The sequence below is a fragment of the Micropterus salmoides genome, unplaced genomic scaffold (genome assembly GCF_014851395.1).
Source record: "Micropterus salmoides isolate LMB-PRFRI ecotype aquatic unplaced genomic scaffold, ASM1485139v1 Ms_hic_scaffold_1, whole genome shotgun sequence".
Taxonomy (NCBI): Eukaryota; Metazoa; Chordata; class Actinopteri; order Centrarchiformes; family Centrarchidae; genus Micropterus; species Micropterus salmoides.
In genome coordinates this window covers 1,557,652-1,584,667 of record NW_024040040.1, presented here as the reverse complement: position 1 = coordinate 1,584,667, position 27,016 = coordinate 1,557,652, and the positions used below count along the sequence as shown (strand labels likewise).

The following is a 27,016-nucleotide window of genomic DNA, read 5'->3' as shown; positions in this document are numbered from 1 at the left end:
TAGATATAACTGAGTATCATCTGCATAACAATGAAAGCTTATGGAATGTTTCCTGATAATATTGCCTAAAGGAAGCATATATAAAGTGAAGAGGATTGGTCCAAGGACAGATCCTTGAGGAACTCCATGAGTAACTTTGGCGTGCATGGAGGACTCATCGTTAACATGTACAAACTGAAATCGATCTGATAAATAGGACTTAAACCAGCTTAGAGCGGTTCCTTTAATGCCAATGAAATATTCCAGTCTCTGCAATAGGATCTGATGGTCAATGGTATCAAATGCAGCACTAAGATCTAATAAAACCAGTACAGAGACAAGTCCTTTGTCTGATGCAATAAGGAGGTCATTAGTAATTTTCACCAGTGCTGTCTCTGTGCTATGATGAGCTCTAAATCCTGACTGAAAATCCTCAAATAAACTATTGCTCTGTAGAAAGTCACACAGCTGTTTAGCAACTGCTTTCTCCAGAACCTTAGAGAGAAATGGAAGGTTAGATATAGGTCTATAGTTGGCTAAAACATCCGGATCAAGTTTGGGCTTTTTCAGAAGAGGTTTAATTACAGCTACTTTAAAGTACTGTGGTACATAGCCTGTTGATAAAGATAGATTGATCATATCTAGTATAGAGGTGCTGACTAAGGGTAAACATCTTTAAGCAGCCTAGTCGGGATGGGGTCTAAGAGGCAGGTTGATGGTTTAGATGAAGAAATTATTGAAGTTAGTTGGTAAAGATTGAGGGAAGCAAAACAGTCTAAACATGTATCTGGTTCTACAGCTGTTTCTAAGGTTCCTGAGTTAAGAGATAAGTCGGTGCCAATTGAGGGCAGGTCTTGGTGAATTTTGTCTCTAATAGCTAGAATTTTATCATTAAAGAAGCTCATGAAATCGTAACTACTGAGAGCTATGGGAATACTTGGCTCAATAGAGCTGTGACTCTCTGTCAGCCTGGCTACAGTGCTGAAAAGAAACCTGGGGTTGTTCCTATTTTCCTCTATTAATGACGAGTAGTACGCTGCTCTGGCATTACGGAGGGCCTTCCTATAAGTTTTAAGACTATCTTGCCAAATTAAACGAGAATTTTCCACTTTGGTGGAACGCCAATTCCTCTCAAGTTTCCGTGATATTTGCTTTAATTTGCGAGTTTCAGTATTATACCATGGAGCTAACCGTCTTTGTTTTAGTATTTTCTTTTTTAGAGGGGCTACAGAGTCGAGTGTCATTCGCAGCGAGCCTGCAGCACTATCAACAAGATGATCGATTTGGGAGGGACTGAAATTAGCATAGGAGTCCTCCGTTACTTTGTGACTAGATAATGTATTTAGAGCTGATGGAATCGCATCCTTAAATTTAGCTATGGCACTATCAGACAGACATCTTGTATAGAAATTTTTGCCCAATGGCGAGTAGTTCAGCAATACAAACTCAAAAGTTATCAAACAGTGGTCGGATAAAGAGGGATTCTGTGGGAACACCACTAAATGTTCAATTTCAATACCATACACCAAAACAAGGTCGAGGGTGTGGTTAAAACAGTGAGTCGGTTCATGAACACTCTGAGAGAAGCCGATGGAATCTAACAGAGAGATAAACGCAGTACTGAAGCTGTCATTCTCAACATCCACATGAATATTAAAATCTCCTACAATAATAACTTTGTCCGTTTTAAGGACTAAAGTTGACAAAAACTCTGCAAATTCAGATAAGAATTCAGAGTACGGGCCAGGTGCTCGGTACACTATAACAAAAGAATTGGTTGCAGTGATTTCCAACTTGAGTGCGAAAGACTAAGAACAAGACTTTCAAATGAGTTATAGTTTAGTTTAGGTTTAGAGCTGATTAGTAGGCTAGAGTCGAAGATAGCTGCAACTCCACCTCCTCGGCCTGTGCCTCGAGGAATGTGAGTATTAATATGACTGGGAGGGGTGGATTCATTTAGGCTAACATATTCTCCATCACCCAGCCAGGTTTCAGTAAGACCAAATAAATCAATATCATAATCTGATATTAGTTCATTTACTAGTACACCTTTAGAAGAGAGAGATCTGATGTTTAAGAGTCCACATTTAACTCTCCTATTCGTTTGCACTATTGCTCTTGTGGTTTTAATTTTTATGAGGTTTTTATGCACAGCTCCTCTTCTGTTTACCTTTTTAAATAATTTCGATGGTCGGGGGGCAGACACCGTCACTATAGGATTTTCACTAAGTAACTCCTGAAATGGAGGAGCAGAGAAGTGTGTTAGACTGCGACTCTGCGTAGGGTTTTGGGTGGGTAACTGCTGAAAAAGAAGGGCAGAGAAGTGTGTTAAACTGCGACTCTGCCTCCTGGTCTCAACTCTGGGTTGTCATGGATTTGGTCCACTAATAAACTTGGCCAGATTTCTAGAAATGAGAGCTGCTCCTTCCCAAGTGGGATGGATGCCGTAAGAGTGGCAAGAGTGGCAAGAGTTTCTCTGTGAAGTCCAACCTGACTCGGCACATGCAGCTTCATGGTCCAAAGGAACATGTGTGCGAAGTGTGTGGGAAAAGCTTCTCCTTGAAACAGCGGCTGAGCAGCCACCAAAAACAGCACCTGTACCCATGCATCCGTCTGTACAGGCAGGGTGAAGCCAAGCTGCAGTGTACGGATGCAGCTAAGAGTGTGGCAATGGTCCCCAGCAAAGCAGTAGACCCCAGCTGTCTGGATTCTGAAAAGGCGGAGACTGCTGCAAAGAAAGCTGGAGGGGAAATGTGGAAAGGCCAGCTAGTTGTCACATTTGGCAAATATGCAGGACAGTCTTTCAGGTGGCTGCTTGAAAATGATGTGGGCTGGGTCATATGGCTGCTGTCTGAATATTGCCAGAAGGGTGAGAAGAACGATCTCCTAAAGTGGCAAAAGGTGCGATTGCTGCAGTATGCCAGAGAGTTCCCACCTGTCACCTTTCATCTTGACAAACGCTTGGAGGTAACTTTGACCCTTTAAACAAACCCTTTAACCACACAAGGGTTAACTGATAAAATTATATTTACTGTTTTGTTTATAAAAAAATGTTGTGGATGTGTAAATCAGTTAGGCACATGTGATGCATCTTGAGTAGTAAAATCATCACTGTTTACTCTGCACAAAAGTTTGTGCTTTAGACATAGGAAGTGGTAACAGTGTAATTACTTGTGTTTATGTGGTACAGTACAACTTTGTATGTGCTTTTCTACAATGTCTTTTTTTTTTCTGCATGAACAGGAGTCAAAGAAAGACAAACAAAAGAAGACTGAATCTACCCTTTCTAAGTTCCAGCAGGATCCTTTCTATGCCAGTGATGCTGAATTGTTGGCAGCTGCTGGTAATTAACATTTAACACGCCATAATTCTATTTTAAAATTCATATAACATTTTCTTACTGATGTATTTCAAATATCTGACTAAATACACTGCTGAAATATCACACATTTTATGGCACTGATAATGACGACAGTAGGTTTAGTATTTCACTAGCTGCCCTTTTTCAGTGTAACAGATTTAATGTCTAAATTCTTTGTTGGCATTGAGATAACACACTTGGTCACCCGTCCAAGTACTAACCAGGCCCTGCTCTGCTTAGCTTCCGAGATCGGGCGAGATCGGGCTCTCCCCAGAGCGGTGTGGCCGTACGTTATCATGACTGCAGTATTTTAAACTCCTGGTTGCTGCTCTTTAATTGAAACAACACTGAAAGGAGCTATTGTAATATTAATGGCGTTATCAAACAATAAAGTTCATTTATCTTCAAAAGAACAAAAATTAATGTGCAACAATCAAACATCGCACCTTGAAATACATCAGAATAACTTTCCAAATGAAAGCAAAATATACAGCCAAAACATCACAAATACATAATATACATAATTAAAGCTGCAAGCAGTATTGCGCAGGCCCTCGCATGTGTAGTGCGTCAAGGTGTAAGGTGGCCGCGTTGGAGATTCTGGAGCAGTCCCAGTGTAGCTGTGAATTTGCCACGGGCTTTGGACGCTGCACAAACGTGTTAATCATCACTTTCTGTGTCCCATTTGTGGCGCCACAGGGCACTTCGCAATACGACTATAACTGAACATGTAGATGTGTTTGGGGTGGGTCTGTTATCAAGCCAGTAAAGTTTGGTGCAGATATGAGCATGTACACTGAAGATAAAACAACTTCCTCTTTCATGGCGAATCATCCATTTTGGACGCCACACCACATTTTAATCATCAGTGGCTTTAGAGTAGACAGGGAAAATCTAAAGTCGGTCGGACTATATGTGTTCAGGGCATGAAATGTGTAAAATCTGGTACAGATGTGAGCATGTACAGTCAAGTTACAACAACTTCCTGTGTCATGGCAAAGAGTTTAACTTTGCTGCCATGCTGTCGCCACACCGTTAACTGCAAAGTCACGAGAACATGGCTTCATCAATGCGTTATGGGTTTTCTGGGACAGTTTTGAAATTGATACGTCCAACCTGCTAGGAGTATTACATTAGAGCATGAAACGTGTCATTTACTGTTGCCAGCAGGTGGCGCTCTGACTTTGAGTGAATATTGGCATGTGGGTGTGTTCAGGGCGGGCCTTTTAGAGTACATTCCAAATTTGGTAGCATGTAGACTGAAGTTACATCAACTTTCTGTTTTATGACAAATCATTGGTTTTGGATGCCACGCAAGGGCCACCCTGTTCCACGAAAACTCATCATTTGTACAACTTTTACTCATCAAAGGCTTTAGACCGCACAGCACAAATCTGAAGTCAGTCTGACTTAATCCCTAGGAGGAATTCATTAAAGTATGGAGTGTGTAAATCATCCAAAAATGATAAATGATAAAATTCAAAAATGGTTGACTTCCTGTTGGGTTTACAGCATTGCTCCAAGAGGCTTTTTGGGACATCTGGACTAGACTGTGGTTGAATGTTTGCATGTACAGTAGGTACGGAAAGTATTCAGACCCCTTTAAATTTTTCACTCTTTGTTTCATTGCAGCCATTTTCCAAAAATCAAAAAAGTTCATTTTATTTCTCAGTAATGTACACTCAGCACCCCATCTTGACAGAAAAAAACAGAAATGTAGAAATTTTTGCAAATTTATTAAAAAAGAAAAACTGAAATATCACATGGTCATAAGTATTCAGACCCTTTGCCGTGACACTCATATTTAACTCAGGTGCTGTCTATTTCTTCTGATCATCCTTGAGATGGTTCTACACCTTCATTTGAGTCCAGCTGTGTTTGATTATACTGATTGGACTTGAATGAAACAAAGAGTGAAAAATTTAAAGGCGTCTGAATACTTTCCGTACCCACTGTACATGTGTTCAGGGGGGGACTCTTAATAAACATGTAAAATGTGGTACATATCTGACCATGTATAATCAAGTTACAACAACTTCCTGTTTCATGGCGAAGCGTGGAACTTTGCCGCCACACCCAATTTTTTTGCCGTGTCTGCATTATGTGCAAAGGTTGGTGAGTTTTTGATTATGTTTAGGCCCCCAAAATTGAGGTTACTTTGCAGAAAAAGAAAGAAAGAAAGAAAGAAGAAAAATCCCTGCAGTTTCAATAGGGCCCAAGCACAAAGCTCGGGCCCTAATTAATTCATATGAAAATGAATGAGTGAATAAAACAGTGCTGTAGAGACTTTATTTGACATTTGTTAGTTTGATCTTTACTGTTTCTCTACCTCCCAGAAATCTTTATAATGATATAGGTCAAACCCAAAGTGAATTGTGGGTAAAACGTTGGAAATGGTGATTTATATGTGAGGAATTTGGCCAGTAACAGAATTACATGAATCATATGCACTGGAAACGGAGGGTTAGAGCTATAAGCAGCTTAACGGCCTTCACGCTGTGTGGCGTTCTGGGGCAGACGGCGTACATGATGTTCAAACAAGGTGCTGGTTTTTATGGGTGGTAGTCGAGTTCACTTCAGGGGACTGAAATATTAATTTTATATGCATTTTTACAAGTTTAGGCCTGTAGAGGACTTCTGAAGCAGCATGGAGCTTTAACAAGGTTAGTTAGTAGAGAGAAAAAGCCCGAAGTCTCTTGTCAATATAAAGTCCACTCATTACAGCTGAAGACTAACTTAGCTAGCTAGCAGTTAGCCATTCTGTGGTTTTCCCGCTGGTTAGCTAATACCAGGAGAAGAGAAAAGGCCCGAAGTGTACTGTCAATATAAAGTCCACTCGTTACAGCTAAAGGCCATAGACTGTATATAAAAATGGACGTAGTATCCGTGACGTCACCTGTTGGTTTCTGAAGAGCAGTTTTGAAGCCCGAATTCGGCGGAGCTGGCCATGGGCAAAGAGGCAGGTCATGAGTGGAGCTGAGGTGTAGTGTTGCTGAAACCACTCCCGCCTAGCTCGACATGACCGAGTTACCTCATGCTAAACCCTCGGTGCTGTATGGTGGAGGTTGTAACCTGTGGCCGTTTTGTTACCAGTTTATGGTCATACCAGCTCATCATGGTAAGACACCGGAAAATGTTAAAATAACTCACATATCTGTTATTGACATTATACTTCACAAGGTTTTAAATGCTTTTTAATATATAAATGGGGTAATGTTATTTTGCAACACTAACGTTAGATTTTGTTGAGACCAACATTAATTTACTTACAGCTCAAACGAACAATTTGAAGCAAATCAATTAACCCTTTTACATAACGGTAGTTACGAGTCATTTATTTGGACAGTATGTTACTTGTGATAAACGTAATAAGCTAGCGGTAGAGTCCTTAGTTACATGATGGAAGCTGTAAAACGTTAGCCATGGCTGATATCATGTTGATAATTCCCCACACCGCTATTTTGAGTAACCCTGCTGCTGTTGGCAGGGCTGTGTGGGATTATTGTCTGGAATAGGACACTTGAGAGAGAAAGGTACTTTTTATATTGGTCACAAGATTATTGTTGAGGATCTGATGCCTCCACACCTGCTATAACTGTAAGCAACATTACTAGAACAACTTGGTTACTGGACATTTGATAGCTAATATAAAATTAAGAGGACAACACAAAAACATTTAAAGGCTGTCTCCCTTGTTCCGTTTTTCCCACTTATGTGACATAATAGTGCTGTCAATATTGAAACACTGAGGCATCTTTTAGAAGAGCATCTCAAAAAATTAGAATACTGACGAAAAGTTCATTGTGAGCACCAGAACCAAACTAATACAGAAATGTATTTAGGCTATTCTAAAATGTTTATACATTTTGAGATACTGGAGTTTTTATTTTCATGAGCAGTTAACCGTAATCAAGATGAAAACAAAAAAAGGGTTTGAAATGCTTCACTTTGTGAAATGTATCTAGAATATATCAATGATTCACTTTTTGAATAGAATTACATTAGAAAATTAACTTCACCTCAATATTCTATTTATTAAAGACTCATCTGTATTTTTTACTTACTCATCACCTGAAGAATTTATTACACATTTTCCTCCCAGAGTCACACTGTGGATCATATGTCCCACCTGGTGCCAGAGAGCTGCAGAGACCTGGAAGCCTTGTTATTGTCGTGGAAGTCTGTATCTGTTGGCGTGGACTGACGTGGAAAGGCGTTCTCTCCTTCTGTTTACTTTGAGTTTTAAATATTGTCCATATTTGTGTTATAGGTCCATTAAAAAAAAGATATGGTTTATGGTTCACATTGTAATAAATTCTGTATATATTAGCACTCCCTGTCTTTACTACTTACTGAAAAGCTAATCGTATACCACAGATAAAACATGAAACATTAAAGCTGAACTCTTGCTAAAGAACATCAGTCTAGGATGAGCTGAAAAGTGAAAATACAAGTTTAAACCCAGAATAATGTGGACACATCCAAACCATCCTGTGGGTAAGTGCTGAAACAAAGAATGATCTGCACAGATTAATTATGAATCCCACTAGGTGGTTTTTATTGTGACCTTGCAAACTCTGAGGTCTCAGAGCTGACCGAATGCACATGTAGTAAATAGGTGAGTTTATACAATGTAAACTACACAAGACCTTCTCAGAGGATGCAATAAATGACACTTCCTACAGGGCTTCAAAACTATGCAGTGTGCAGATAATTCTTTGTTTTTCACTACAGAGTAACTTTTCAGTCAATGTCACATTTGGCTCTTAAAGAAATGTCAAAATAAAACAGTATATAACATCAACCTTTAATTTTTTTGCTTTCTACTAACATATGTAAAATGTTAGCCTATAAATAACATCTTAATCATTTCATTTACAGCTGTTAACTATAATATATTGTTAAGTTTAGATCACACTATTTAAAATTTAAATATGAAACTGATGATGACTGAAGAATGATTTTATTATGTATAATTAGTTTGATACACTTTATAACAAAGTATTCCTAATACAAAAGCAATTGTTTAATAAATTAAACTCTTGTCTTGCATTCATGAAAACATCAATATTAAAAGCTTACAAATGTAAAAGTAGTTTTGTATGACTTCAAATGTGTTGAGAGTTATTATAATGATATGTTGATAAGAACCCAGTGTCATAGTGTTCAGGTGTTGTGAGTAAAAAGAAAAGCAGGAGCTGAATAGCTGGAAGCTGGAGCTGTTCTCTCCTATAGAGCTAGACACAGCTAATCACATCTGGAGGGTTCTGCAATCAGCTCCTCTGGCACCTGTAAAGACAACAATGGGTAGACAGTAATTAGGTGTGAGAATGTGAAATACACTGTTTCCTAATATGTGCAATACATGGTTTTCTGCTGGACACTGGGCAATAATAACTACTCAAGTCAGATCTTATTGAACGTTTATTATAAGGATCTTATTTTATATTTCTTGTACTAACTTTCTTGTCTAACTTTTTTGGCAAATTCTAATCCACCAAATAAACTCAGAGGCGGCTCTCACACACCTAATTTATCACCTTAACTAAACCATCACCCTAGTAACAGCCCAGCTACCTGTCTGCAGGCATAACGTGCATTATATGTTGGCAAAAAAGGTGGATGAAAATCTCTGCAGGTAGCCTACAACAGCTGCTGAATTATGCATCCATCTCTTAAGCTCCTTTTTAGAAACGTCGCAGATCAAACGCAGTTATCACAGTGTAATAACTCATTGATGACTCTAAACTGCCTTTAATATATACTTAGAATCAATCATCCCCACTGATGAACCCCACAAAGAATAGTATAACGTTATCGTTTTTAAACAGTAACGTGACACTTGGAGGTGCACGGCTCTCCTCGGGAGAGACAGCTAGCTCAAATAGTGGTGACAGTGACAGTTTCAGGCAGAACTCTGCAGCCGCTTCCCCCTCGACTCTCTGCCTTTAAACCATTTGTGTCCATTGGGATCAGGTGCAGCCATTTATAATAGTATCTGATTAGTATCTAACTGAACAATGACTCCGTTACAGGACATAGCTAATTCTCACATCGCCCATTAGTAAAAGTTACCGTTAACATAATGTCAGCTAACTGAGAGCTGAGCCTTTACTTACAACTTCACACAGACGCCTTTTCTCCAAAGCATTATCACCCTAATGTCTAACACTAAGGTTAATCTAATAACGTTACATTTTGGCTTCTCCCTTCTTGCTGACTTGTCTTTGACTCATTAAAAGCTGCGGTTAGAACAGACTAACTTACTTACTTACACTAACTTAGCAGCTTTGGGCTGCTCATATCTGGCTAATTAGCAAAACGAGCTAACATTAAGCTAAGCCTGTTAAATGTTAACACATAAATAAAATACAGGAATTTCACTCACCAAGTAGATCATGGATTTGCTGGAGGTTCTCTCTCCAATGAACTGCACAGCCTGCCATTATTCATCTGGTATCTGCATGTAGAAATGTCCAAATGGCTCCGACAGGTTGAGCCTCAGAGCTCCGTGTAGCTGAGTGAGGCTAACAGACGGTGGACCGAGTGCTAGCAGTGGCAGCAGCTAAAGGTGCCACTGGCAATAATACTGAAACTCGCAAATTAAAGCAAATATCACGGAAACTTGAGAGGAATTGGCGTTCCACCAAAGTGGAAAATTCTCGTTTAATTTGGCAAGATAGTCTTAAAACTTATAGGAAGGCCCTCCGTAATGCCAGAGCAGCGTACTACTCGTCATTAATAGAGGAAAATAGGAACAACCCCAGGTTTCTTTTCAGCACTGTAGCCAGGCTGACAGAGAGTCACAGCTCTATTGAGCCAAGTATTCCCATAGCTCTCAGTAGTTACGATTTCATGAGCTTCTTTAATGATAAAATTCTAGCTATTAGAGACAAAATTCACCAAGACCTGCCCTCAATTGGCACCGACTTATCTCTTAACTCAGGAACCTTAGAAACAGCTGTAGAACCAGATACATGTTTAGACTGTTTTGCTTCCCTCAATCTTTACCAACTAACTTCAATAATTTCTTCATCTAAACCATCAACCTGCCTCTTAGACCCCATCCCGACTAGGCTGCTTAAAGATGTTCTACCCTTAGTCAGCACCTCTATACTAGATATGATCAATCTATCTTTATCAACAGGCTATGCACCACAGTACTTTAAAGTAGCTGTAATTAAACCTCTTCTGAAAAAGCCCAAACTTGATCCGGATGTTTTATCAAACTATAGACCTATATCTAACCTTCCATTTCTCTCTAAGGTTCTGGAGAAAGCAGTTGCTAAACAGCTGTGTGACTTTCTACAGAGCAATAGTTTATTTGAGGATTTTCAGTCAGGATTTAGAGCTCATCATAGCACAGAGACAGCACTGGTGAAAATTACTAATGACCTCCTTATTGCATCAGACAAAGGACTTGTCTCTGTACTGGTTTTATTAGATCTTAGTGCTGCATTTGATACCATTGACCATCAGATCCTATTGCAGAGACTGGAATATTTCATTGGCATTAAAGGAACCGCTCTAAGCTGGTTTAAGTCCTATTTATCAGATCGATTTCAGTTTGTACATGTTAACGATGAGTCCTCCATGCACGCCAAAGTTACTCATGGAGTTCCTCAAGGATCTGTCCTTGGACCAATCCTCTTCACTTTATATATGCTTCCTTTAGGCAATATTATCAGGAAACATTCCATAAGCTTTCATTGTTATGCAGATGATACTCAGTTATATCTATCGATCAAGCCAGATGAAACTCATCAGTTAGCTAAACTTCAAATGTGCCTTCAGGATGTTAAAACCTGGATGAGCTGTAATTTTCTTATGTTAAACTCAGATAAAACTGAAGTTATTGTTCTGGGGCCTAAGCACCTCCGTGACGCATTATCTAAAGATATAGTTTCCCTGGATGGCATCGCCTTGGCCTCCAGCACCACTGTGAGGAATCTTGGAGTTATCTTTGATCAGGACATGTCGTTTAAGTCCCACATTAAGCAAATTTCAAGGACCGCCTTTTTTCACCTACGTAATATTGCGAAAATCAGGAACATCCTGTCTAAAAATGATGCAGAAAAACTAGTCCATGCATTTGTTACTTCTAGGCTGGATTACTGCAATTCCTTATTATCAGGCTGCTCGAAAAAGTCCATTAAGACTCTTCAGCTGATCCAGAATGCTGCAGCACGTGTTCTGACAGGAACCAGGAAAAGAGATCACATTTCTCCTGTTTTAGCTTCTTTGCATTGGCTTCCAGTAAAATCCAGAATAGAATTTAAAATCATTCTTCTTACCTACAAAGCTCTTAATGGTCAGGCACCATCTTATCTTAAAGAGCTCATAGTACCTTACTACCCCACCAGAGCACTGCGCTCCCAGAATGCAGGGTTACTTGTGGTTCCTAGAGTCTCCAAAAGTAGACTAGGAGCCAGAGCGTTCAGCTATCAAGCTCCTCTCCTGTGGAACCAGGTTCCAGTTTGGGTTCAGGAGGCAGACACCATCTCCACATTTAAGAGTAGGCTTAAGACTTTCCTCTTTGATAAAGCTTATAGTTAGGGCTGGCTCAGGTAGTCCTGAACCATCCCTTAGTTATGCTGCTATAGGCCTAGACTGCCGGGGGATTTCCCATGATGCACTGAGCTCCTCTCTCCTCTACTTTCTCTCCCTCTGTATGCAACCTTATCCCATTATTGCATGTTACTAACACAACTTCTCCCCTTTCTGGTAGTCTTGTGCTTTCTCGTCCCTCTCCTCTCTCCTCCTATCACTTCCTGCAGGTTTTCTGGCTCTGGAGCTGTGGAGTCTGGATCTGTGGCTGCGGGTCGCCTGCTGCCCCCGTGTTCCTGCTCGACACCCTCTACTGCAACGACTATTGTTGCTAGTCTTATTGTTATTATAATCATTAACATTACGATGGTTACCATTAACACTATTATAAATATCTGTACCATTTTTCATTTAGTTTATAGCAACATTACCTTCGCTGTCTGTACCTCTGTGTGTATATTGTGTAGGCTGCCTCCCTCCCCTCTCTCTCTCCTTACATCCCTCTCTCTCTCTCTCTCTCTCTTTCTCTCTCTCTCTCTCTTTCACTCTCTTCTCTCTCTCTTTCTCTCTCTCTCTCTCTCTCACCCCAACCGGTCGAGGCAGATGGCTGCCCACCCTGAGCCATGGTTCTGCTCGAGGTTTCTGCCTCTTAAAAGGAAGTTTTTCCTTGCCTCTGTCGTCTAGTGCTTGCTCTTGGTGGGAACTGTTGGGCTTCTGTAAATATCATCACAGAGTACGGTCTAGACCTGCTCTTTTATGAAAAGCGCTGTGAGATAACTGTTGTTGTGATTTGGCGCTATATAAATAAAATTGAATTGAATTGAATTGAATCAAAGCGGCCACGCCCCTAATAATGCAGAACTTTAAGGCTTAATATAATTTAAACAGATGAGTTACAAAAAAATTCACCCCCTCACAGTTGTCACGAAGGGCAAAATTAGCGATATGCACTAAAACCATTTTTTGAACCAGGCTGTAAACATGTTTTATTCTGCTATAAAGTTGGGTATTTTGACATGGGGGTCAATGGAGATTGACTCCCTTCTGCAGCCAGCTTCGAGTGGCCACTCGATGAATTGCAGTTTCAGATACTTCCATATTGGTATCGGAAGTGAGAGTTGGAGGTTGCTGCTTGGAAAAACCACACAAACAGTCATTTTCTGCCACGACCTGACTACAGAAAGTTTAGATTCAAGTACTGGTTTGACTGGAGACGTTTGATACCGGCTGTTTCAGCTGATACCAGCGTTGGTTTATGCTACTGATACATTTATGTTTCATTCCTTTATGTTATGGAGCAGCAATCCCCATTTTGCTCAGATCACAGCTCAGGTTTAGAACAAACTTTGATTTCACACAGTTGGACAGCTGATGTGATGGATTCACCCAGCTGCCTTTAAAGCAGAGGTTTCCATACAGTACTCATATCAGGGCTGTGCAGTTAATCCAGTTTGAATCACAGTTTGGCTTCTAACAATAATAAAAACCAGTTAATTGAGATAAAATGATGGCTGCAGCTTAATTTGACTCCTGATCCAACCAGAAGGGTTTCTTGTTCATCCCAGTCTGTCCCAATCCTCCTGCCTCTTTAATTTTCTACTTTTTAAAATTACAGTAGTGACGGTGTCTTACGACGCTGCCAAAGCACGACTAGATGGAAACAAGAAGAATCTGAATAAACAAAATCCTGCTTTTCTTTTCACAGAGTTGTTTGGGTTCTCTGTTTTACCTTCTTTTTTAAACTCACCTGTCGCTCTGAAATGTAGTGACGCCCGTACTGATTAGAAGTTGGGCATCAGAAACATGTTCACATTCTAAAATGTGATCAGAAGAATTCAGGGCGGGCAGGTCATCAATCAAACAGATCTCTGAGTATGTTCAGCCTGAGATGAGGGAAACTCTGGATTTTCTGTTTCAGAGAGCGAGATCAGATAAACCCAAGATCAGTAACTTCCACAACCGATGCTGTGAAGCTAAAGTCCTTGGGAGGAACTAGGAGAAGTGCTGACAGTCAAAATAACAGGGAGGGGGATGGTTATGATTGATCGAGTGTCAAAGTGGCAGCAAGATGAAGCACTGAGGCTGATAAAAGAGTATGTAGATCAGGGGTTGGCAAAAAAGTCTGGCATCGGGCCAAAGTTTGTTCAAGTCATCAGTCGGCGGGCCAGAACATCGTCACTTTCTCATTTCTAATCCTTCATTTACTGTGTGCCTGTTTAGCTCAGCCAGTACACATGACTCCTGTTTGGAGGGTTCAGGGTTCGATCCCAGCTAGTATTTTTCTCTCTTTCCAACAAAGTGATTATGCAGAGATTGTTTTCCATGTGTGTTTTAGTGTGTGCCTCCCAGTGATTGGTCCACATCAACCTATGGACTTATTTTCATTTCCTCAGTATCTCCAGACAGAGGAAAGTCCTGCGTTTCTCATTCAGGGGAATCCCATCTCACCTTTTCTCACAGCTGTTTCTGAGGTGTGTCGAGCAAGCGAGGGACTCTTCAGAACTTTTCAAAATAAAAGCTCTCAATTAAACACGGCAGAAAGTACAGCTGCAAAGACGTTCTCGCGCTTTTATTTTGTAGGCACAATCACTTGAGATGAAGTGATTATGTGAATAACTTTTGCTGTCATGACTGAGATCTGTTTCAGCACCTGTCGCTATAATGTTTTTTGCCGCTATCAAAGTAATCTGGCCACGGGCCGGATATTATCGCTGTCGGGCCGGCTTTGGCCCGCGGGCCGCCTGTTACCCACCACTGATGTAGATCAAAGTAGTTTGCATTGCTTCCCACTTGGGTCAGAAATAAAAAAGAAGAGATCGATAAGTGGCGTAGCGCTGGCAGCGGACCCCGAGTCAGTTCTGAGGATTGAAGATGTTTGTGAGGCAAGAAGGCCGTCGAGATTCCAGCAAGGGGAGACGAAGGAAAGTCATTCAGTGTGTCTGGATTAGTAGAAAGGATATATGTAGATTAGATGTTAGAGGCTGAGGCCGTATGAGAGAGTCCACTTCCAGTATTCTGCTGTCAGGAACATGGAAAAGAGAGGAGTGGAAAGAGGAGCAAGTAAAGTGCCTACACTGGGCCATTCATTTCTGCTGATCTGGATCATCGTGGATCACGCTTTAAATCAGGATCTGGCTTCATCTGCCCCCTCCAGACCTCCTGTCCGGGTCCACTCCAGCACCCGCTCCCTCTCCAGTAGACTTCTCTGGGTTGTGTTGCTGGTCGGATGCTCAGAGATCTTTCCCTGTGGCTGGGTGAAGCCAGACGCTCCTGATTGAAAGCAGGATCCCTGAAAATCCTGAAAAATAGAAATGAATGGCTGCAGTGCTGCTGCAGCTGGGGGCTCTCCACAGCGTCGCACAACCTTCCAAATTCTTCCATCTCACGGAGAAAAGAAAGGTCAGGTTGAAACAGCGGCTGCTTCTCAACTCTCTTATTTCTCCTGTCCTCGCTCCTCGCTTGAACCGGAAGCCGTTCCGCTCCGCCATCTTGCAGAGCGATCTCTGAGGAGCTCTGAGTGGCGGAGGTCTTTTACTGAGCGACACGCCCCCTTACTGGGTAGCCCTTCTATTGATTGGACGCTGCAGCTGATCGGACTGATCTGATACACCAGGACAGAAACATTTAACTCAAAGTTTTAGATTTGATTTGTTTTCTGATTCACTGTCAGGTTAAAATCTGAGGTCACTGTAGGTGTGAACAACAAAAGCCCCACACACAACTTTATTTATTTATTAGAAAGACTTTTCTTTCTTTTATTTATTCTGGTGACAATTAAAGTCAGAGAGATTCGGAGAGTCTGTTTTCCATCATTTCTATTCAGTCACATGTGAAGCTGCTCATTCCTGAATTTAGTCCAAACAGAGGCCAATAAAACATAGTAAACATGTGGCCTCAGGAGCCCGCACATCCAGGCATCTCACCTACTGCATCTGATGGACGCAGTGATCCATCAGTGAAGATGGGACCTGCAAATAAACTGTATGCAGTCGTGTTAAAGGATATCAGAAGAGGAAATAAACAGAAAGCCTAAAACCGAGCGTCCACTTCTATGAGTTTCCCTCAAACGTTTAGACACCAGGATCATATTCTGGCTTCTTCACTAACAAACTCACATCAGAATCAATCAATCTAAATGCAGATAATATCAGCATTGTGCCAGTAGAAATGATCCTGTGCCTCTGAGCAGGACATACAGTAACCTAGAATTCTTCATGTGCAGGTGTTTGTTAAACAGCTGACAGAGAATCCTGCTGCTCTGCACTGACAACTGGGAGATTATTAGTACCAACACAGTGCACATGTCTGCAGACACAAACTCCATCACAGGTCTCTTCAGCTGGTAGAGCGACTGACAGCTGATCCGGCTGCGACCAGCTGATCCGGCTGCGACCAGCTGATCCGGCTGCGACCAGCTGATCCGGCTGCGACCAGCTGATCCGGCTGCGATCAACTGATCCGGCTGCGATCAGCTGATCCGGCTGCCATCAGCCTCCTTCCTTTGTTTCCTTGCGTCTCTCCATGAATCCGCGGTGGGCGGGACTAAGACGCAAGGAAAAGCCACAAGTGAGGGAAAAGTGGATGCAAATAAGAGACTTGAGAAGCAGCCACAGATCTTAACCCAAGAATTGTAGGTAAAATAATAAAATAGTCCTTTTCGGATTGAGTAGGCAGATCCAACCACTCAGTGCAGTTTACCCCAGCAGGAAAACATGTTTGTTGAAGCAGAATATCAGGACATTTTACTTTGAAAAGTTGGCCGAGAGTGTAGCAACAAGGCAAGTTTATTTGTGTCGAACATTTCAACAACAAGACAATTCAAAGTGCTTCACAATAAACAGAAAAGCATTAAAATCTAATGTTTGAAATAAATAGAGCAGGAAATAAGACGAGGCTCAAACAGGACAGTAAAAGTCAGAGTGCAGTGTGCGATATTAATCTACAGCCTAACATCTGATTTCATTAAAGGAAAGAAGACAGGAGCCTGCAGACTGGAGTTTTCAGGAAACCCACACTTGGACCAATACCTACTGTTCGATTCCCACCACCCACTGGAACACAAGCAAGGGGCCATCAGATTCCTGTGCCCGAGCCAGAGAGAAGGAACAGAAGCACCTGCAGGGGCCACTTTCAGATCCAGGAAGAAGACCGACCCTATGGGGGACGAGGAGAAGAAGGTCAAACGCCACAACGTTGAGAGTCAATCTCCATCATTCCCAAGTGAAATCTACCAAACTCTGAGCGCCACTAAATGTTCTGATGTGATCAGCTGCTAGAACTCTGGACTGACTGAAGCAGGGACTCTTGGGAGCTGAAGCTTCACTGCTGTACAGACCTGAGGCCTCATTTAGAAATGCTGCGTACGTCCAAAACAGGGCTGGAAACGTGCGGACGCCGCTTCCCAAGCAAAGGCTGGGATCTCTAAAAGCAGAGCTGACGGGAGAATGAAGAGGAGAGAAGAGAAACGGCGCCTCAAATGGCAGAACTATGAAACGCTTTGAAATGAAGAGGCCGACTATTGTGTCAAATAAATCCAAATCTTCCCTCTGAGTATTCCAGGCTTAAAGCCTTTCTGAAGAAACAAACAGCCGTTTGATTGGTCGAAGTGCGCAATAAAAACATCATTTAAGATCATTTGCAGCCACAAAAAGATCCAGATTCAGGATCAGAAACACAAACGGAGATTCTGTCTCTGCAAAAGAAGGCCTCAGATCTGTTGGACAGTTTAATCAGGAGTCAGATTCATTAATACCTGCATGCAGCACTTTATTCTCCTCAATAAGGTGAACAGGAGAAAAACGACATTTAAACTGATGCCGTTTTCAGAGCGTCAGCAAACACCAGAGCAGAGATTCACATATTGTTCTCACATGTTCGTCGCCTTATGGAGCCAAACGCTGAGCGCCAGCGTGTGGACGTGACGCGCTGCTTGTAAAAACACGTCTTTTGGGCGCACGGACACTTTCAGTGAGGATTCTACGCACAGTTTTCTAAACGAGGCCCCTGGAAAGCAGCATGTGCAGTCCCTTCAGTCAGGAGGCTCCTGTTCAGAACAACTTCATCAACAGCACTGACTAAAGAAGAAAACGCGGTGGGTTTTTGTTCCTAAACTCTCCAGCAGAGGTCAGTGTTGCTCCACTGATCTGCTGTGTTGTTAACTCATGAGTGTACAGCTGTGTGTTCTCTCCTCCTCGACACTCTGGAAACAGGAAGATTGAAAGAGCGTGCGATACATATTAACTCTGTGTGAACGACTCAGCTTACCCGTCCTCAGGTAAAGTCCAGGCTCTGGCAGACCACTCCAGGTCCCACAAGCCTCCCTGATGGAACTGTTCTCACTGAGTTTGACACCATCGAGGTCTTTGAATGTTTGCTTCTGTTCATATCTGGCTTTTAACATGTGATGTGGCCCCAAAAGGATGTTTTAATCCAGTCTGTGCTGTTTTTATGGATCATTTGCAGCTGGAAAATAGCAGCGGTGGACGAAGGATTCAGATCCTTTACAGTAAAAGTACAAATACCTCACTGTCAAAATACTCTGTTAGTCAATTGGATGATTGAAGTGTGAAGAAACAGACATATTTCTTCATTTAACACACAGAAGCGTCAGCAGCGTGTGAAGAAGCAGTCCACAGCCACAACAGCCTGGCAGCTCCTCATGCTGCTCAGCAGCCTGCTCACACACTGCTGTCAGATACTGTCAGATACTACAAGCAGAGGAAGAAGACGGCATTACTGGAAGAAGCATTTCTGATTTCAAATGCTGGCTGAAGAATGGGAAGCCATCTCACAGCAGTGTGTGCCAAGAAGCACTGTTACAACAAAGAAACACATTTCATCTGACACTAACTAGCTAGCGTGGTTAGCGCCGCGCACATGTTCAGATCCTAAAAACAGAAGGAGCGACGACACCATCTTCTCCCACACCTGGACTTGAACCCGAACCATCTGGACGGGAACCAGGAGTCCTGACCGCAGGACCATTTGGGCCAACAGTACAAAGAGTTCTTGTTTAATTGTAAATGATGAGACGAGCAGCTGGACAACCAAATGATTAGAAAGTCAACAGCCAGGAAGTCCATCATCCAGAGTTTCCTCTCCAGACTGATGGAGGTGGATCTTCTGCAGGTTCCTCCCTCAGTCTGATCTTCTTCCTCTCTCTGCTTGTTAGTCTTCGTCGGTACTGAAGACGGTCCGGTGGTGAAGGACGCCGAGCGGCGACCTGGAGACGTGGGTTCAAACCTCGGCTCGGACTCTCTGAGGTACGTGATGAAACTGTGTGTCTGTGATCAAAAAACCCTAAAATACTTCAAACAACCAACAAAAATGTTCAAACCCACCGAAATCGCTTGCGTGAATTTCCGCCGTTGTCTGACTGCAACACAGCTGACCTCCGAGGAACAGGTGAGTCCGTTACTTTTTCATTATTTTTTATTTTACCAAAGAAAGAACGTAAGAAAGAAATCATGAAGGTCCAAGAGATTTCAAAATAAAACAACTCTAAAAGGTGTGATGTCCCCCTGTGAGACAAAGGTGTGTCTGTGAAGTCAAGTCTGGGTGAATAAAGGAGAAACCAGCTCCCAGCAGTGGTGAGGAGCATGCTGGTCTCTGTGAATCATTTACCAGGGAGCTCTGTCTACATGTGGAGGTGTGGTGGTTCAGTGGGTTAAAACTTATAAACAGGAGATCATGGGTTCAACTCCCAGCAGTCCCTGATTGTTACCATCATTGGTCATCAGTTTCTACTTTCTGCCCACCAAAGCCATTTAAGTCAAACTGATGCTCTCTGACAACGTGTGGGAGAGAAAAGAGACTAAAAAGCTGGAAACTATCTGAGCCTCCTGACCAGATGTAATGCCAGATTCTCCTCACAGTGCTCAGTAACATGCTGATCTTGGTGAATGGCTGGCTCAACCATCTCTGGACACTTGTTGGAACTTTAGTTTTGGATTCTGTTTTTATGTGAGTTGTATTTTTCCCTGTGTGTTTCCTGTTTCTGCCTTTGTCCCATGTGTCCCTCTTTGCATCTCATTCTGTCCTTCCTTGTCCTTAGTTATTTTTGTCTTGTACGTCCTTGAGTATTGTCTTGTGCTTTACTTCCTGCTTTATTCTGTCATCGTCAGTGTCTGGTGTTCACGTCTAGCTTTGTTCTTTTTCTGTTAGTTTCTAACCTCTACCTGGGTTTTGGACTTTAGTGGATCTGTATCTGCTTGTGTTTTTGCTCCTTTTGATTTATTCTTTATTCTGTTCTGTTTTGGTCTCATGGTCTGTCTCGCTTTCCTGTTTCACTGTGTCTGCTGTGCCTAAGTAGTTCCTCATGTGGTTCACCTGTGCGCCCCCTCCCTGCTCGTTTGCCTGTGCATTTAAGCGCTCAGTTCTGTTCTGTCTTTGTTGCGTCCTCATCGTTTGTTGAGTGTTCTGCCTGAGCTCTTTCCCCTGCTTTCCCTTTGATTCCCTGTTTCCCCCTTTGGATTATGTTTGGTTTGGATTTTCCTGTGTTTGGACTTTCTTGTGCTTGGACATGAGCCTGTTTTGTTTGTTTAATAAATTTATTTCTCCTCTCAAGGTCTGCATTTTGGGCCCCCACCTCAGTTTTCCTGCCGCTGCACTCGGCCTTAAACATGACAACAGCAGATACTGAGCTGCGTCTCAGTTAAGATGCTTCTGTTACCACGCTGACTATTAAGGTGGTTTAAGGGCTTTAACTGGTTTTAAGGTGGCATCAGGATTTTTAAGGTGGTATTAGGATTTTAACAATGGTGTAAATTCTTTAAGGTGGTGCCTTTTAGATTTAAGGTAGTATTAGTATGTTTCAGGTCAACAGAAATGATTGCATGTCTGTTTCAGTTCTGTCCATTGTGAACTTAATGCTGAGGAGTTTAGTTTGTCAGCTCAGACCCAGGAGCCATTCTTCCCTCCAGACCTGGAGCCCTGGCCGTCTCCTCTGAATTCAGTGCCATAGAAACCTTTCCTGCTCACTCCACAGAGCTGAGGCCAGCAGTCAGACCTCTCCGGGTGATCAGGATCTGGGTGCTCCTCTCTCAAACAGTTGGAGGAAGTGGTGCGCTGTGTTTGCTTCCATAGTTCACAGAGATCTGATGGAGAGAACCACATAGAAAGGTTTAATTGGTTTTGTCTAAAGAATCAGACCATGAAGAGCCACCAGGATTCCAGGCTTTGGTTTCAGAGACCACTTCCTACTTCTTTCTAATGTGAGCAGAGCTCCTGAGTATTTATAGAGACAAACATCTGTCCCAGCAGGAAGGACTGTTGGACTGGAGGAAGTACTCAGCTGTTGTTTTAAGATCAGTTAGTACATAATGCTGCTTTAAATGATGTTTGTGTGAAAGTTGACAGGGATCTTTGTTCAGTTCATGTCTGTGTGTTGCTGCTGCTCACTGAGCGCTGATATTTAGGGCTAATGTGGCTGTTTGACTGAAGTCAGATTCTCTCTGACTCACTGACCTCAGAACAACAAAACCTTCAGCATCAGAGAGACAACACAAGAAATGTATGAACCACCTGCTGAGCCTAAAGTAGAGCAGGACAGGTTGGCAGAAATGTTCCATCTCACTGGAGATGGTTACATGTCACAGCTCGCAAAACACCAGGTGAACTGGTTTCTCTGGGACTGACTTTGTGTCTTCAGACCAGTCAGTCTGCATGTTCTGATGGTGAGACAGCAGCTGCAGTCACATGACTGATTATGGGAGGAGTCACCATAATCTCTCTCTCTACAGACGGACTTGGATGAGACGCCATCAGGCTGCTGATCTGACGGACATCCACAGGAACAAGCTGAGTGAGTCTGATGTTTTTACCTTTGAAAATAGTGATGGGGATCAGGGCTCTTTGGAGGAGCCGGATCTGATGGATCTGTTCCTTTCTGAGAAACACTCATAAGAACCAGGATCATTTCATTTAGCATGTGGGGAATAAATGGCTTGTGTTTACAGACCTGATGTCAGTGATCTGCAGATTTTGGCTCATTTTTTCGTCACGTCTGCCTCTGTGATTGGCTGCTTCTCTCTGGAAATGTGGGCGATAAAAAGAATGTCTCTCACCAAGTACGACTCTGTTCCTTCGTTAGTTGGAGGCCTCCTGTGTAATATTGTGGTTCACTCAGGATAAACTCAGTGAAGCAGTTTCCTCTTTATTAACAGGAACAAACAGCTCTAGACTCACTTTACCACACTTAGATCAGAAATCTGCACTTTGAGACTCAGATGGTGGAGATTAAATGAATGTTTCCTTGCGAGTCGCTGTAACAACAACACCTGAAAGAAAAACTGAAGAGGTGCCAACAAACCGAGCCTCTCTGTGCTTCAGCTGAAGGTTTGTTAACTTGTCGTCAACTGTGGAACGAAAGAAAACCAGTTTTCAGAGGAGGAGGGAGAGAGGGGAGAGTTGTGGATCAGGTCCATAGTCTAAACTGATTTCTTGTTTTCTCAGCTTCATATGAACTAATGTGTGAGTTACTGTATCTCCACAACAAATGAAAGATTCAGCTTGTAATCAGACGAGTGCTGAATCTCTCCTCCACTCAGAAGCTCGTGGGTCTGCTGCTGCTGAGAAACTTCTCCCTGCTTCATAAGAGCAGCGAAGAAACGCAGATCAAAGTCAGGATCTCCATCAACAGAGGTATGATCTCTACATTTCTTCAGATGATGAATAATTCCACACAGCTGTCTGTGTTAGAGAATAAAAGCACAGCTAGACGTCCTCTTATTGTGAAAATCTGCTGCTGCTGCTTCCTGCCTGTCCTGCTTCCATTCCAGGAAACAGCTCACCTGTGTGGACGCCTTTTCTCTGCAGGCGTCCAGTGAGAGTCTTCTTCTTCAGCACTTTGAAGAAAGTAGAAGTTGCTTTGTTTGATAGTTTAACACCAAGTTTGTCTTTAGTCCCTTCAGGGTTTGTGTCTTGCTGTCTAATGTTTGTAGTAGTTGTTCACTTCTTATTTCAGCAGAGAGTTTGGAGAACTCTTGTGTTTGAGAGAAATCTCCATGTTGTTGGATTATTAAGAATCTGATGAACAGCTGATGTTTCTTTCCTTTCTTCAGCTGGCAGAAAACAAACTACATCGTGCTTTTCAAAGCGTCGTCTCCACCGGCGTAAAGTCAGACACAGCAGGATCCTGACGTTTCCTGGCAGACCTGAAAGGTAAGCTTCTTTTCTCTTTACTCCCTCTCAGCAGGCTGTGGCATGTTTAGTTCAGCTTGAGCTGACATGTCTGGGTGGTCGTGTTATATCTTGTCAGTCAGCTTTTTTTTTTTTTTCACTGTAGACATCGTCCGATGGAAATTTTGTAGACATCGCCCAACCCTAAAGTACAGTTATTAAAGGTATTTAGTGTTATTAAAATACATTTTCAAAAACTAGAAACGCCACACCTGAGCTCTGAGTAAATATACTGTACAGCGTACATTCAAGCCTGGTGGCTGTCTGGACCATGCGTCTGTGATTTTAAATATTAATAGATCATTGTTGCTGGAGCCACACTAGACACGTGGAATAAAAGAGCCTGTCCTCAACAGAAAAACTTCCTCTGACTGCTCTTCAAAGATCATTGGAAGGCGACAACGCTGATGTTTCTCCCACTCCTCTGCTGTGGGGTAACAAGGTTTAAGCTGAGCCACATGCACAGTGCGCAGATCTTTCCCTAAATCTTCCAAAACAATCTCATAATTCAGAGGGCTAATTTTCCTCACCACTCTGTACAGTCTTTCCATCTCGGTGCAATCTTAGTGGAGAACGACTTGTCTGCCCTTGAATAAGGGTGAGCATTGAGCCAGACTCAATCCAACTCTTTAAAAGTTTCTTCTCTCTGGGTTTTATCATAGTTACATTTTTGGTGTTTTTCAGCCCTGGACTCATACACAGCGGTGTAAAACCAAACTGAAACTCTGTTTTTGGACTGAATACAGTGAAAATAACAAAAATAAGTCAGTAGTTGTAACTGTAAATGTATATTGCTGCGTTTGTTATTAGTTGGCTAATTACTCTGTGAGTTGAGTGATTTGAGTTACACAGCTGAACAGGGCTGAAGCTCAGCTGTCTTAAGATTGGTGGGACTGCAGTGTAGCATGAGAGGAGAGATATGTGGAAGGGATCTTGTGCAACCAGGTACGGTGATCACAGAGCGATTTATGTTGTGAAATAAGTTTATTTAGATGTTTGGTGTTTGATGTGTGTTTGGTGTGGATACAAATGGTCAGTTTGAGATTCTAGCTGAGCCTCCTAGCTTCACGGAGATGTGCGGCATGCATATGGTGACAAAATAATCTGATCGTCCATGACTTCCCATTTGCATTTGGACAAACAAAAATAAATCGTCCAGGCTTACGTGGTCTACGTCAGGGGTCCTCAACTACATTTGTTCTAAGCAGACACTGTGGGGGCCGAACTTTCAAAAACATTTTTAATTGACATATTTTCACAAAATTAGTGTTTTTATTAGCTTCTATCAGTGTGAACAGACTCCTAAAAACATGGCAGGCCTGAATCCATCATGATAAATCTACAGACGCTGCTTAACTAGAAAATGCTCTCAGACTGCAGCCGAGAAGTTCACTGAGGAGTGTTGGTTCAAATGGCTGAGCAGCTGGAGGTGTGCAGCCTGTTACCTGGCTGAGCAGGTGGAGGTGTGCAGCCTGTTACCTGGCTGAGCAGCTGGAGGTGTGCAGCCTGTTACCTGGCTGAGCAGGTGGAGGTGTGCAGCCTGTTACCTGGCTGAGCAGCTGGAGGTGTGCAGCCTGTTACCTGGCTGAGCAGGTGGAGGTGTGCAGCCTGTTACCTGGCTGAGCAGGTGGAGGTGTGCAGCTGGAGGTGTGCAGCCTGTCACCTGGCTGAGCAGGTGGAGGTGTGCAGCTGGAGGTGTGCAGCCTGTTACCTGGCTGAGCAGGTGGAGGTGTGCAGCTGGAGGTGTGCAGCCTGTTACCTGGCTGAGCAGCTGGAGGTGTGCAGCCTGTTACCTGGCTGAGCAGGTGGAGGTGTGCAGCCTGTCACCTGGCTGAGCAGGTGGAGGTGTGCAGCTGGAGGTGTGCAGCCTGTTACCTGGCTGAGCAGCTGGAGGTGTGCAGCCTGTTACCTGGCTGAGCAGGTGGAGGTGTGCAGCTGGAGGTGTGCAGCCTGTTACCTGGCTGAGCAGCTGGAGGTGTCCAGCCTGTTACCTGGCTGAGCAGGTGGAGGTGTGCAGCTGGAGGTGTGCAGCCTGTTACCTGGCTGAGCAGCTGGAGGTGCAGCTGGAGGTGTGCAGCCTGTTACCTGGCTGAGCAGGTGGAGGTGTGCAGCTGGAGGTGTGCAGCCTGTCACCTGGCTGAGCAGCTGGAGGTGTGCAGCTGGAGGTGTGCAGCCTGTTACCTGGCTGAGCAGCTGGAGGTGTGCAGCTGGAGGTGTGCAGCCTGTTACCTGGCTGAGCAGGTGGAGGTGTGCAGCTGGAGGTGTGCAGCCTGTTACCTGGCTGAGCAGCTGGAGGCGTGCAGCTGGAGGTGTGCAGCCTATCACCTGGCTGAGCAGGTGGAGGTGTGCAGCCTATCACCTGGATGAGCAGGTGGAGGTGGGCTGAGCAGGTGGAGGTGTGCAGCTGGAGGTTGTCAGCCTGTTACCTGGCTGAGCAGGTGGAGGTGTGCAGCCTGTAGAGGTGTGCAGTCTGTCACCTGGCTGAGCAGGTGGAGGTGGGCTGAGCAGGTGGAGGTGTGCAGCTGGAGGTTGTCAGCCTGTTACCTGGCTGAGCAGGTGGAGGTGTGCAGCTGGAGGTGTGCAGCCTGTTACCTGGCTGAGCAGCTGGAGGTGTGCAGCCTATCACCTGGCTGAGCAGGTGGAGGTGTGCAGCCTATCACCTGGATGAGCAGGTGGAGGTGGGCTGAGCAGGTGGAGGTGTGCAGCTGGAGGTTGTCAGCCTGTTACCTGGCTGAGCAGGTGGAGGTGTGCAGCCTGTAGAGGTGTGCAGTCTGTCACCTGGCTGAGCAGGTGGAGGTGGGCTGAGCAGGTGGAGGTGTGCAGCTGGAGGTTGTCAGCCTGTTACCTGGCTGAGCAGGTGGAGGTGTGCAGCTGGAGGTGTGCAGCCTATCACCTGGCTGAGCAGGTGGAGGTGGGCTGAGCAGGTGGAGGTGTGCAGCTGGAGGTTGTCAGCCTGTTACCTGGCTGAGCAGGTGGAGGTGTGCAGCCTGTAGAGGTGTGCAGTCTGTCACCTGGCTTAGCAGGTGGAGGTGGGCTGAGCAGGTGGAGGTGTGCAGCCTGTTACCTGGCTGAGCAGCTGGAGGTGTGCAGCCTGTAGAGGTGTGCAGTCTGTCACCTGGCTTAGCAGGTGGAGGTGGGCTGAGCAGGTGGAGGTGTGCAGCCTGTTACCTGGCTGAGCAGCTGGAGGTGTGCAGCCTGTTACCTGGCTGAGCAGCTGGAGGTGTGCAGCTGGAGGTGTGCAGCCTGTTACCTGGCTGAGCAGCTGGAGGTGTGCAGCCTGTTACCTGGCTGAGCAGGTGGAGGTGTGCAGCCTGTCACCTGGCTGAGCAGGTGGAGGTGTGCAGCTGGAGGTGTGCAGCCTGTTACCTGGCTGAGCAGCTGGAGGTGTGCAGCCTGTTACCTGGCTGAGCAGGTGGAGGTGTGCAGCCTGTCACCTGGCTGAGCAGGTGGAGGTGTGCAGCTGGAGGTGTGCAGCCTGTTACCTGGCTGAGCAGGTGGAGGTGTGCAGCTGGAGGTGTGCAGCCTGTTACCTGGCTGAGCAGCTGGAGGTGTGCAGCTGGAGGTGTGCAGCTGGAGGTGCAGCCTGTTACCTGGCTGAGCACTGGAGGTGTGCAGCTGGAGGTGTGCAGCTGGAGGTGTGCAGCCTGTTACCTGGCTGAGCAGGTGGAGGTGTGCAGCTGGAGGTGTGCAGCCTGTTACCTGGCTGAGCAGCTGGAGGTGTCCAGCCTGTTTACCTGGCTGAGCAGGTGGAGGTGTGCAGCTGGAGGTGTGCAGCCTTACCTGGCTGAGCATGGAGGTGTGCAGCTGGAGGTGTGCAGCCTGTTACCTGGCTGAGCAGGTGGAGGTGTGCAGCCGTTACCTGGCTGAGCAGGTGGAGGTGTGCAGCTGGAGGCGTGCAGCTGGAGGGGTGCAGCCTATCACCTGGCTGAGCAGGTGGAGGTGTGCAGCCTA

The 27,016-nt window shown here is 44.2% G+C and overlaps 1 protein-coding gene across 2 annotated transcripts in view; it reads left to right on the top strand.

Annotated features, from left to right (window-relative positions):
• The window catches only part of LOC119896490 (NACHT, LRR and PYD domains-containing protein 12-like), a 67,665-nt gene that overhangs the window by 15,657 nt on the left and 24,992 nt on the right, over window positions 1-27,016 (top strand). Inside the window, exons 1-2 of one of the 2 annotated variants that reach the window (XM_038710048.1) lie at window positions 21,721-22,528; window positions 22,948-23,047. The exons of the other annotated variant lie outside the window; for it this stretch is intronic. The gene's annotated coding sequence lies outside the window, so the exon portion shown is untranslated. Of the gene's footprint in view, window positions 1-21,720; window positions 22,529-22,947; window positions 23,048-27,016 lie in introns of those variants that run through there. 2 annotated transcript variants of the gene reach the window in all.